The sequence below is a fragment of the Syngnathus typhle genome, linkage group LG7 (genome assembly GCF_033458585.1).
Source record: "Syngnathus typhle isolate RoL2023-S1 ecotype Sweden linkage group LG7, RoL_Styp_1.0, whole genome shotgun sequence".
Taxonomy (NCBI): Eukaryota; Metazoa; Chordata; class Actinopteri; order Syngnathiformes; family Syngnathidae; genus Syngnathus; species Syngnathus typhle.
The window spans coordinates 451181-464454 of record NC_083744.1 but is presented as its reverse complement, the minus strand read 5'-3'; the positions used below and the strand labels follow the sequence as shown (position 1 = coordinate 464454).

The 13274-nt window shown below is 43.6% G+C and overlaps 1 pseudogene; it reads left to right on the top strand.

The window, feature by feature from the left end:
- Nucleotides 1–12293: 12293 nt before the first annotated feature.
- LOC133157678 (U2 spliceosomal RNA) lies at nt 12294–12456 on the top strand (annotated as a pseudogene).
- The last annotated feature ends 818 nt before the right edge of the window (nt 12457–13274 follow it).

Sequence of the window (13274 nt, the reverse complement as noted above, 5' to 3'; positions counted from 1 at the left end):
ACACACACACTCCCCCCAATTTGGTTGCACATTTTGGATATTTTAGCGGTCTGGTCTCTCACAGGAGGAACTGTTACCACCGGATACTTTTTGAGGAGGCCTCACTTCTCCTCGGGGATCTCACAAGCACCCCAGCTATTTGAATGCGATCGTCACCGCACCCTTGTCCGCCACGACGAAGCAAAACAGAGGAGTCCGCCCTCCCACCACGGAATTTAACTGTTTCTAAAAAAACAGAGGAGCCCGCCCTCTCGCTGCGGAATTTAACTGTTTCAAAAAAGAAAAACAGAGGAGCCCGCCCTCCCACTGCGGAATTTAACTGTTTCTAATTGCTTGCATACCTTATTTGATCTGATCGACAGTCTCCTCTTAAATTTCCTCTTTCAATTTGCAGAATTTTGACATATAGTAACAGGTATTCTGCTTACCTTATCATTGATGAGCTCAGGGTTTAGGAGACGTCGTACCAGCTCAACGTTGTGCGCTTATTCCTTATTCAAACGGTACGCCGACCGGGAGACTGTCCCAGACTAACTGTCCGATGACTTGGACACAGACCACGAGTTGTCAATAACCCTTCTCTTGACATCACGTCGGGGTTGCCAAGAAATTGTTAGGATACGGATTTTAGCTATTGATCTGACTCCAAATTATGATCAACACTTAACACAAGAATTGTTATGTCCTAATCCACACCCTGTCGCACCTAACAATTTTGCTAGTTCGTTCTGTCAAAGAGAAGACCAGGAGATCAATTAGGCCGAATTTACCAATTGTTTAATCCTGACAAAGCAAGCTAATACAGGCGCCTGGGTCTCGGATCCTTAACACAAAAACTCGTGTGCCTTTGTGACCATCAAAGACAACACATTCTTCCGGGTTGCCCAGTTTTAAAATAACACAATATGAATATTCAAGCATGCAAATTATTGTGTGGTGATTGGTTGATGGTCGATTTTCCCCTGCTCAGCACAGGTGTCTGGACCACAAAGACGAGTTGTTATTCGCGTTCCCCATCGGCCTTGAGATGTCCTCCCTGTCTGGACATCCTGTTCCACAATACTTTGAAGAAAACCAATTAATGTAGCCTGCACATTCCTTTCCACTTATTATGCGACCACACGAGTACACTACTACTGAAAATTATGTTGATATGATTATATATGTCTAACGCAGCCTTAATCAAATGTGTTTGCAAACTGCCGAAAGTACATTTCCCTTTAAAGGACAAACATGGTGGCAAGAATAAAGGGAATGATATTGCAATATTACGAGTCAAAAGAGCTACCGTTTTTTTCCGTGTATAGTGCGCAAAATTTAACAAATTTATTGTCCTAAAATCTGGGGTGCGCATTATACATGGGTACAAAAATTTTTTAAATTTTTTTTTTTAATTTTTTTTTTTAATTTTTTTTTTAATTTTTTTAAGTCCCAATGATCGTCACACACGCAGGGAGGCAATGGGTCCCGTTTTTATAGTCTTTGGTATGGTCTTAACTAGGCTGGATGTAATTTTTTTTGTTGGCGTTGATTTCTCCGACTGCCCGTAAACGCACCACCGCGCTCTGTGCGCGCACGGGAAAGAGGCGGCTCTGGCTCTGTATGGGAGAGACGTTGAAGAGGAATAAAAACACCCTTGGAAACCAAAACTTGCCCCTCGTCGTGACTCGGAGCCGCAACAAATGTTTCGGGTTTGTGTAGGGTCCATTGTGACAGACAGCAAACGAGCAGGTGATCGAGCAAGCGTCTGATACGAGAGCATTGCGGTCGCATGGAGCGTGTTTGAAGTGATCAGCAGAGAAGAAAGGAACAAGGCAAAGTGTTGTGAAATAAAATGCACAGAACGGATGCGCAAGACACGTCAGCTATATAAGGAGCGAGAGTTGTTTTCTTCCTATTAGTTTCAATTCACAGTTTACAATTATGTAATTAGCAGTTTCAATCAGCAAATAACAAAATGCGTATTACAGGTAATATTTTATTTCACAACACTTTGCCTTGTTCCTTTGGTCTCTGCTGTTCATCCTAAAACACAAAGGCGCTCTTTAAGCAATGCGACAGTGAGCGCCCGGCGCGCTGCGGTTGCGCGAACGCACCAAATTAAGCTCCCTGCGCAGTGCGCACTGAGGTCCACTTAAATTTTAGAAAGTACATCAGGACTTTAAAAATATCTTCTAAATTTCAGCGACGGCTCTGTCACAATAATGCGACCAGCGCGGTGCAGTTGGGCGGTCGGCGGCGCGCTACGGTTGAGCGTTCTCTCTCGCGCTCTCTCTCTCGCTCTCTCTCGCTCTCGCACACACGCGCACACACGCACACGCGCACACACGCAAACCGGATATCGTACGGAGGCCGCCATTACAGATGCGCAGAACGGATGCGCAAGACACGTCAGCTATATAAAGAGCGAGAGTTCAGTTCTCTACCTAAATCCGTATTACAGGTAATATTTATTTTACAACACTTTGCCTTGTTCCTTTCGTCTCTGCTGTTCACTTCAAACACGCTCCATACGAGCGCAATGCTCTCGTATCAGACAAGGCTTGCTCGATCACCTGCTCGTTTGCTGTCTGTCACAATGTACCCTACACAAATCCGAAACATTTGTTGCGGCTCCGAGTCACGACGAGGGGCAAGTTTTGGTTTCCAAGGGTGTTTTTATTCCTCTTCAACGTCTCTCCCATACAGAGCCGCCTTTTTCACGTCCGCACGCCTCTTTTCCCGTGCGCGCACGGAGCGCGGTGGTGCGTTTACGGGCAGTCGGAGAAATCAACGCCAACAAAAAATACCATACCAAAGACTATAAAAATGGGACCCATTGCCTCCCTGCGTGTGTGACCATCATTGGGACTTAAAAAAAAAAAAAAGAAAATTGAAAAAAAAAAATTAAAAATTTTTTGTACCCATGTATAATGCGCACCCCAGATTTTAGGACAATAAATTAGTTAAATTTTGCGCACTATACACGGAAAAAAACGGTACTTTTGTTTTCTCATCAGTGCCTTTTATCCTTCATGCAAATATTGTCACATTTTCCTCAAGCATCACCCTGCTTCAAATATTCAAACATTCTCTGAGAAACTCACACTTTCCCTGCTTCGCCTGCGGCCACAGCACCTCTCGTGCGAGGGGGGGGCGCAGCATCAATGTTGATTGGTCACAGGCTGGCCATTTCCTGCAACAACCATGATGCCGGCCCACCGCTCACACGAGCATAGCAATGGCCCCGCGACAACGCGCGAGCGCAGGCACGCTTATCAGTTTCACCTTCTCAAAGGGCAGGCCAACTTTGCCGTTGCCCCCTTCATCATGTTCACCTTCAACATCTTTCAGTCTTCTACACAACATTTATTGTCTCTTATTCTCGTCCTATCAAGCCACCATTCTAGTCACTTCCTGCCACGCACGTCTTATTTTCTCTACTTCCACACACTGCTCATCTTAGTTTCTCCAACCAACTTAAACACGTCATCGTCCACTTCTCAATTTCCCTATTATTGCTCAACAGCCTCCAGAACATTCTCCATTACTGATTTCTTCCATAGGACACACATCTCACTCGCACTCATACACACACCCATTCATGAGGATCCTCTGCGCGCACACGCACACACACACACCAGCACAAAAGGATGACGCTCAACATATAGAACACACATCGATCCCACTAACACACCTTTTTGTTCATGTTACTTTTCTGATTTATTCTCTATTTCACTTTTAGAAGCTATTTGTAATTCTTTTCTATTTATTTAGCAAATTTTAACTTAAATGTTTCTTTATCTTACTTTATCCTTTTAACATAAATATCTCCTTATATTTAAGCTAATTTTGGCAGCCAGGTTCCCACTTCATTACATGGAAACCTGATTTGATTTGATTTTGGCCTAGTCATAGTGTTTAATTTGTAGCATGTGTTTTCTCTTCTTGCTCTTGTACTGCTTCTAGTTCTCCCTCAAATTTATATTTTTTAACCCATTTATCGAAATCTTTTTTTAATCGGTTGGGATCCTGCCTTTCAATTATTTTCCAATCTTTGCATTTTAGTTCATGTCGGGGTAGGGACTTTCGCTTATTATTTAAGTTTCCCATGGTTTATTTTTCTAAATTTTGGAGTTGGTATTTTGAATGGCACCTACAGTGTCCTAAAACCAACTTTATTCACAGGACAGTGGTTAAAAATTCGATGTGTGGTAAGTCTCCTTTCACCTCCCTGAAGGGAGGGGAGAGTTCTTTGCCTCTGCATCCACACAAAGCCACTGTTTACAATCCTGTGTGTTTATATAGAGGAGCGCTCAAATGAGATCACTCTCAGTCAAACCGTACACAAGCATACCACGCGCCTTTTTTTTTTTTTAATAACAGAGGAGTCCGCCCCTCCTGCTGCGGAATTTAACTAGCTTGAAAGCTAGGGGGCTCCAAATCCGCCCCTACAGATTTTAACTGTTTCTAATTGTACTTGATAGGGTCTAGAATTCTCAAGGTTTTAAATGTTTAAGTCAGGGGTCACCAAACTACGGCCCGCGGGCCGGATACGGCCCGCCAGTGCATTTGGTCCGGCCCTCTGAACAAACGGCCCGTCAGCGCATTTGGCCCGCCCCTCTGAAAATTACCAGAGACGCTATCGGATTTTGGAATAATGGCGAAAAGGTTAGGTAAGAGAAAAATTGATTCAGAATGCAGGGTATTTAACCTGCAGTGGACAAACGATTATTTTTTTGTTCAATGCAAAGAAAAGGCTGTTTGTCTCATCTGTCAAGAGACGGTGGCGGTATTCAAAGAATACAATCTCCGCCGACACTATGAATCCCGTCACATAGACAAGTACGGTAGCTTGCAAGGCCAAATACGAGCAGACAAACTCTCAAAGCTAAAAAGTGGACTACTATCTCAGCAGAATACATTTGTACGCCAAGCTCAGCTGAACCAGGCATCCGTTCGGGCCAGCTTTCGGGTTGCTAAACTGATAGCAAGCAGCGGTAAGCCTTTCACTGACGGAGAGTTTGTTAAGAAATGTATGGATGCTGTCGTGGAGGAGGTGTGTCCCGAGAAGAAAGATGCATTCAATGCCGTAAGTCTGTCGGCGAGTACAATCACCAGACGCGTTGAAGAAATCGGGAGTAATGTATATGCCCAGCTGCAGCAGAAGACAAACGAATTTGACTTTTTTTCATTAGCACTGGATGAGAGCACGGACGTGCAAGACACAGCGCAACTGCTCATTTTTATTCGTGGAGTTACCGCAAACTTTGAGATATGCGAGGAGCTGGCAGCCCTCCAAAGTCTCAAAGGGACTACAACGGGAGAGGATATTTTTGACAAAGTGTGCCAAACCATGGAGAAGTTGGACCTGGACTGGTCAAAGCTAGCTAGCATCACGACTGACGGGGCTCCTAGCATGGTGGGCGAAAATCGCGGTCTAATTGGACGCATGAACCGGGAGTTGGAAAAAAGGGGTCTCACCCCCCCGCTACGAGTCCACTGCCTAATTCACCAGCAAGCACTGTGCTGCAAAGTGTTGACGTGGGATTCTGTAATGAAGGTTGTGGTGTCGTGCATAAACCTCATCAGAGCAAAGGGACTTAAACACAGGCAGTTCCAAGAATTCCTGTCTGAACTGGAGTCTACGCACGGAGATGTGCTGTACTACACAGAGGAACGATGGCTGAGCCGGGGGAGAGTTTTGAGGCGTTTTTACGACCTGCTACCCGAAATTAACGCATTTCTTCATTTAAAAGACAAAACGGTCCCAGAGCTGATCGACCCAGAATGGAAATGGCACCTTGCATTTTTAACAGACGTGACAGAAATACTTAACAGCCTTAACTTGCAGCTACAAGGCGAGGGGAAACTCATTTGCGACATGTATACACACATAAAAGCGTTTGAGGTGAAATTAGCGCTGCTTTTGGAACAAGTGAAAAAGCGCAACTTCGTCCATCTTCCTGCTACCCAAAACCTGTCAACAGAGAACCCAGTGGTCCCGTTCCCAGCTGAAAAGTGCGTGGAAGCACTGGAAATGCTGAAGGCGGAGTTCGGTGTGCGATTCAGTGAACTACATGTTCACGCAAAAAAAATCCGTCTTTTTCAGAACCCCTTTGTTGCCGACATTGATGAAGCCCAGCCTTCATATCAGTTTGAGTTGGCTGAGTTACAGAACTGTGATGTTCTGAAAGACGCATTCAAGCCCAACAGTCTCATTGACTTCTATGCCGCCCTCCCAAACGACACATATCCAAACATCAAAAAACATGCAATGAAAATGTCCACAGTTTTTGGCAGCACGTATATCTGTGAGAAAACCTTTTCTCGCATGAAACTGCTGAAAACTCCGATGAGATCAAAATTGACAGATGAACATTTGCATCAGTGCTTGAGACTGGCTGTAACTAGAATGGAACCTGATATTCAACTTCTCACCAGCCAGATGCAGGCCCACAGTTCACACTGATGAACATACATAGGTAAGCTCATTTGTCTGACTTGAATGAGTCATTCTGAGCATAAACAAATATAATCATAATAAAATCTACTGGGATAAAATCCATCTTTATAACCATACTGGTAGTGAAATGTATTGTGCTGTGTAGGTGCTGTATCACTTAGTTCAGTTTCTCAACCTGCTTCTTTTGTGGTTTTCACAGGGAAGTTGATGAGAGAGAGCTGCAAACAACGGTGTCTACAAGACTACTGTTTATTTCATTAATAGTGTTATTTGTTTCCGGACTTTCTTTTTTGTTTTGTAAAGAACCTGGAAAGGGTTATTAAACAACAGTTATTTGGTTATGTGTGGCTTTCTGGAAAAAAATACATTTTTTAAGCTCCCCTACGATCGTCACACTTTTTCTGTTACAAACTGACACCGGCCCCCCACCAGAGAAGGGAAAAGTTATGTGGCCCTCACAGGAAAAAGTTTGGGGACCCCTGGTTTAAGTGAATAACAGATTTGCCCTACCCACACTGTGAGACATGAGCCACTAAGGGGAGGGGGAAGGCATGTGGGCTTTGTCTCGTAAGCAAAACATCACTAGGTGTTTACATACTGATAAGAACATCTGGGAAGAGGAGTTTGAGTGGACTGGATACAGAAGAAAAAATCTTTGACCTCTAGTTAAAACATAGCAAGGGAAGTTTTACGACATTGTGTAGTATGCAACAAGCTAAGTTATTTATTACTGGTTATTTACATTCCAACCTAATCCTACGATAAAGATAGTTAGGAAAAACCCTGACTTTAATGGTCACTTGGAGGTTCATCTGGGGTGCAAGACAGCAATGAGGCATGTTGTCTAACAAAGTGGTCATTGTTAGAAAGGAACGGTAGATGTCTTCCTTTTTGCTGAGTTGTCACTGAGTTGCCAGCTGCGTCCTGTCTGACCCAGCTGTAATCTCTCTTCTGTGGTACATCATAAAAACAGCAAGGCCAAACAGCAAGCATCAGTACTATTGGGGTAAAGCATTGATTAGAGAACGCATGATAACATATGTATACATTTTTCTAACACACTGGTTAACGCACATGGATTGAAAACCTGCTTAAATGCTATTTCGCACAAAGAAGTAAACTCCCCGTCGGGGAATCGAACCCCGGTCTTCGGCGTGACAGGCGAGGACTGCGCTGCAGGGGGCAAATTGCGGGAGAAAGGAAAGCGAGGGGGCGGGCGAGAACTCTCACGGAACACATGCGCGCATAACTATTATGTGGATTTTAACCGTCTGTAAAGGTTTCTAAACCTTTCACTTCTGAAATGGGGCAATCTGCTGGTCCGGTTTGCATATGCCTGCTTTCAAGTTTAGAGAGCACTACCTTTAGTGGGAGCATTAGAGATTAAAGGTGAGGGGGTTATGGTAGGCGGGTTAGCAGGTTAAAGTTTAATTATTAGGGTTTGTTAATTGTTAGGGTTTTAGGGTTAGCGTTAGGGCTTGAAGTTGGGGAATTGGGAGCCTTAGGCCAACCAGATTCCATTTATTCCATAAATAAATCACTGGCATTCAGTCTTCAGGGCTTCCAATCAGAATGTAACGGGATCAGCTGGTCTACTATGGGGCTCATTGGTGCAGGGGAATGATTCTCGCCTAGGGTTCTTTGATTACCCGGGTTAAACTCCCAAACGAGCTTTTCTTTGAAACATTGTTGTCTATCGTTGTGTGGACTGTTTGACAGGCCAATGTTACACAGAATGTAACATGGTCTGCAAGCTTTCTTTGAGGCTCGTTGGTCTAGGGAAGGGGTGTCAAACTCATTTTTGTTGCGGGCCACATTGTAGTCAAAGTTTCCCTCGACGGGCCATTATGACTGTCAACCCAAATAAATAAACACCTCATATTATATACAGTACAAGCTACAAAACCAACTGACAATAATAATAATAATAATAATAATAATAATAATAATAATAATAATAATAATAATAATAATAATAATAATAATAATAATAATAATAATAATAATAATAATAATAATTGTTTTTTCAAATCAGAGGAGTGGAAACTTTTCAAATACTTCAAAAATAATTTTAAGAAGATTCTTGAAAGTTACGACAATTTGCAATTTTAGTATGACATACATTTAATGCACAATTTGTCGTTCCGGGCCACAGAAAATGATACGGTGGGCCATAACTGGCCCTCGGGCCTCGAGTTTGACACCGGTGGTCTAGGGGTATGAATCTTGCTTTGGGTGTGAGAGGTCCGGGGTTCAACTCCCAGATGATCCCTTCGTTATCACATTGTTGTTGATCAACTAGCCCGATTTCATCTGAGGTGCATATTTGCATGGGCTGTCAATTAAAACGAAACGGGTTCAGTTAATTTACCTCGGGTCTCTTAAATCTTTTGTTTTGATTCTCATCACTTTCCGTCATGTGTCATCCATTGCGCCACTCACCCTACAAGACTGTATCGACTGTAAACTTGTGTGGAAAACTGTCATTGTCCAAAGGAAGGCTGTCTAGCAACAGTGACCAGCAGACAAATTCAACAAGGTAATTTGATTAAACCATAACCCGGATTCGAATCGACCACCACTACACGATCATGGCGTGTATGCAGTAGCGTTGAAAAAGTTATGCATATTGGCCATGATCGTATAGTGGTTAGTACTCTGCGTTGTGGCTGCAGCAACCCTGGTTCGAATCTAGGTCATGGCATGATCAAATTACTTTGAAGAATTTCTCCCTTGCTCACTATTGCTAAACTGCCATCTTTTGGACAATGACAATTTTCCACACAAGTTTGCGGTCAATAGCCGTAACTTGTAGGGCGAGTGGCGCAATGGATAAAGCATCATGGCATATTCAAATAATGTCACCCATTTTTTTTTTTTTCATTTTTGCAAAAGTGTTACAAGCTTACAAGCCACATATTCCCGTGGGGCTCGTGGAGCAATGGGTAACGCATCTGTCTACAGATCAGAAGATTCCAGGACTCCTGGCCAGCTCACATGCCATTTTGTGGTCAACATTAACTATGTATAGTTTATGTGAACTTTTGGGTTGAAGTAACTCACAGACACTGTCAACAAATAGTCTTTCCAATTTTGTCTCATCTCAAGTCTTAGGGATCATCGGATCTGCGTAGTTATTGGATAGTTCCACCAACATTTTAATATCAACATTCTTTCATGGTCTGCCTGGGTGTCGTGGCTGAAGATCCTAGAGAAAAGACCCTAAACATGCAACTGCATATTGGCCATAATATAGCATTGAGGCGGCTGCAACCCCAGTTTGAATCTGGTTAATAGCAGAATAAACTTGTTACAGTTATTTTTTATTCACCCTAAACAGTCTTACGTTGGACCATGACAAATTTACATACACACAAGCTTACAGAAAATGACAACTTCCCGTGGGGCTAGTGGCTCGTTCCTTGCTCTGAACGGACAGCCAAAACGATTCCTAACACTTACTAATTAAGTCCTAACCAATTCCTGTGTGTGTATGGGGGGGCAAAGGAACCAATCAGATGGCCCGAATCCATGCATGGCCGATGACGGCAGTAATCAACACAGTGATATTTGAGAAGTGAAATGAAGTTTATAGGATTTGCAGACAGTGTGTAATCATTATTTAAACAAAAGTAGGCAGGTGCATACATTTGGAAACCCCATCAGAAAAATGACATCGATATTTAGTAGTTCCTCCTTTTGCAGAAATAACAGCCACTAAACCAGTGGTTCTTAACCTGGATTCGGTCAAACTCTATGAGTTCGGTGAGTCGGTCTCAGGGATTCAGCAGAGCCGAACACACCTGATTTATAAATTCGTGATAACGCATATCTTAACTGGTCTCGCAAAGGCAAAAGCAGAAGTCCTACTGATTTGCTGGCATGTCATTTTTCGTGAATTCATGCATTGTGTTGGTTTTATTCTTTCAACAAGGTGGTGTTCATGCACTTCTGCATGAGTTCCGCTCTATTCTTCTGGCCCAACTCTTTCGGCGCAGCCGTTAGGTAGATATGATGACCATGGAAAGTTCTTTGTGAATTATCAATCTTTGCCTTTCATATTCATCGGGACTACACTTTTAATAGGTACCTACGCTGTGTATTTGGATAGAGACTGCTGAAAGGGTACACATATGCCTCGTGAACTACATGCATTACTGCGGGTGAAGCGTGAACAAATAAGTCAGCAGACAAGTTTGCCGATTTATTAGTGCCCAGAAGAGAAGCACTTCACAGTTTAACTATTTAATGTCTGCCAGAATGATCAATGTACAGCTGTGGAGCCCTTTCTGCGAGATGCGAAAGAAGGTCCCTCTCCCAGCGCCAAGGTTCTTTATACTACTCTGGGCCGCCTTCCTGCAAGGAGGCGACTCTGCCTAGCCTAGCGGTGGCCAACCCGCGGCTCGCGAGCCGCATGCGGCTCTTTGGCTGGTTTCATGCGGCTCTTTTACGTTCATATCAACATTTGTGTTTATTTTTTGTGCGTATTTGCTTCGCTTGAGTTCAATATGGTATTTTGGTCAAACGCGCATGCGCGTGAGGTGAAATCCCGCAAAGGAGGAGGGACAAACAGAGCGATTGGTTTTGCTGGCTTTTTAATGAATGGCGACTGTGACTACGGGGGCCCATTAGGTCCAGAAAAGCTGACACGACGCTTGCCAAAATGGCAAGGAAAAAATGCAAAGCTAAACGAATATATGACGATGAACACAGGATGTTTTTAACAGAGTTAAAGTTGTTTTTTGTTGAACGCTATGGCAAGCCATTCTGCCTGATATGTCGGACGTCATTGGCGCATTTAAAAGCTTCAAATGGTCAGCAAATGACAAACTAAAACGAATGGTCTGTCCCGCCACACATAGTAAGTGAAAAAACTTATGTTTTTGTTTGTGGAATTTGTTGAACTGAGTTTGTCTGTGTGAGACAATGCACACAATGTTCATTGTCTAAAATGTGGTCTTTGGTCTGTGGTTTTAGTACTGTAGGAGTTAATTTGTCATTATCATGTTGGTGCGTGACATAATAATGTCACACAATAAATTTGGCTGAGCAGAGGGGTGTGTGTGTGTGTGTGTGTGTGTGTGTGTGTGTGTGTGTGCGCGTGTGCGTGTGTGTGCGTGTGTGTGTGGGTCTTTGTGTGTGTGTGGAGGGGGGGTTCATGTGTGCTCAGGTGTATGATGTGGCTCTTTGCGATGACACAGTAAAAAATGTGGCTCTTACTCTCTGACTGGTTGGTTAGCTGCTGTGATAACGTGTGACCTTGTAGTCTTAACTGAGACCGACTTCTACATATGTGCAAAGGGTGTCATAGAGAAGAGAAAGCTAATAAAGCAAGACAAGGGTTACGGCGATATAACGGCATAGCTAAAGCTACCTAGCTAATCACATGTGCCAAAGAGGCCTATTCTAACAAACCGTTGGTGAGAATGGGTAGACAGGGAAGCCTGTAATGTCATGACTCGTCCCCGGTCACGTCCATGTTGTCATAGTTTTGTCCGTGTGTCTGTGTGCTCACCCCTCCCCTCCTGTGTGCCCATGATCAGTGTGATCATTCTCACCTGCCTCTTGTTACCTGTCTTGTATATTAAGTCCTGTCTGTGTAACACTCCCTGTCGGAGCATTGATGTGTTTGTTACTGTCATGAGGTTTTTTTGGTTCCTGTCTTGGTAATGTCACCCTGTCTTTTTGTCTCACGTCTCTGTTGTTGGTTTTGTTAGTAAGTCTTGTCCGTTTGCCGAGTCTTTTGAGTTTGCTTCAATAAACCGTGGTCCAAGCTGCACTTGGTCTCCCTGCTCCATTTCCACACTCCGTTCGTGACATGTAAGTGAGTCCATCACTCGTATACTCCATCGCTTTTCGGCCTTTTGGCTAAAATCAAGTGTAGTATCTGTTCTTGGGTTTGGGGGATTAAGAGAGCTGACCACAGAAGAGAGAATTTTAACCATAAAAGTGGTGATTGTGGTGCTCTGGTAGTGCAGGGCTGCCGTAGACCTGTGGGCTACCTGCAATTCCCCGCAAGGTAAGCGCAGAATACAGACCTTGTACTCTATGCGGTGACCCCGTTGAAAATCAAGCAAGAAGACTTTACAAAGCAGTCGCTGACCTTTGCTGCCATCAAAGACGCCATGTGGACTTCCAGTAACTTGCTGGTAAGGAACCACAGACAGATCCCCCCCCCAGCCCGTGGCTGTGCTCCAAATGGCTGCAGCAACTCTCACAGCTGCACACGGCAAACCTAGGAGACATCGACCTGGTATTGCAGTACCTCCAGGAACGGTGCACCCCCTCTACTGGTCAAATCAATAGTTCATATGTTAGAAAACCATTTCAATCCGTTCGCTTCATTCTTACAGGATTAAGCAGTCAATTATGACTTGATGGGGTCTGATCTCAATGTAAGATGTTAGGATTTGTGGCTTCCCCACCAAACAGTTTGCAAATAGGTTCATTTCTCGAGGCTTCATGTGCACACCCCCCCCCCCCTTGCTGGTCAAAAGGAGTAATTTATTCCATTAATGAGAATTACATTCACCTTTATATTTTGCTTCATGTTGATGAAGTTCAAAGTTGATGAAACACATTATTTTTTTTGTAGGGATGCTGTGTTTTAACAAGGAAAGACTGATATGCTTATGGATGAAGATGACTTGTACTTGTGATTGTGCTTGTAAACAGTAAAGAGGAGTGCGTGTGCAATTGAGGGGGTGGTTATTGGTTTTATTCAAAAACAATTTTTTTTGCCAAATTACAATAGACTGACATGTGCCCATTCAATGGGAACCACCAGAAATTAAACTGCATTGATAAACGAGGTCCCTCCGTTAGTCGT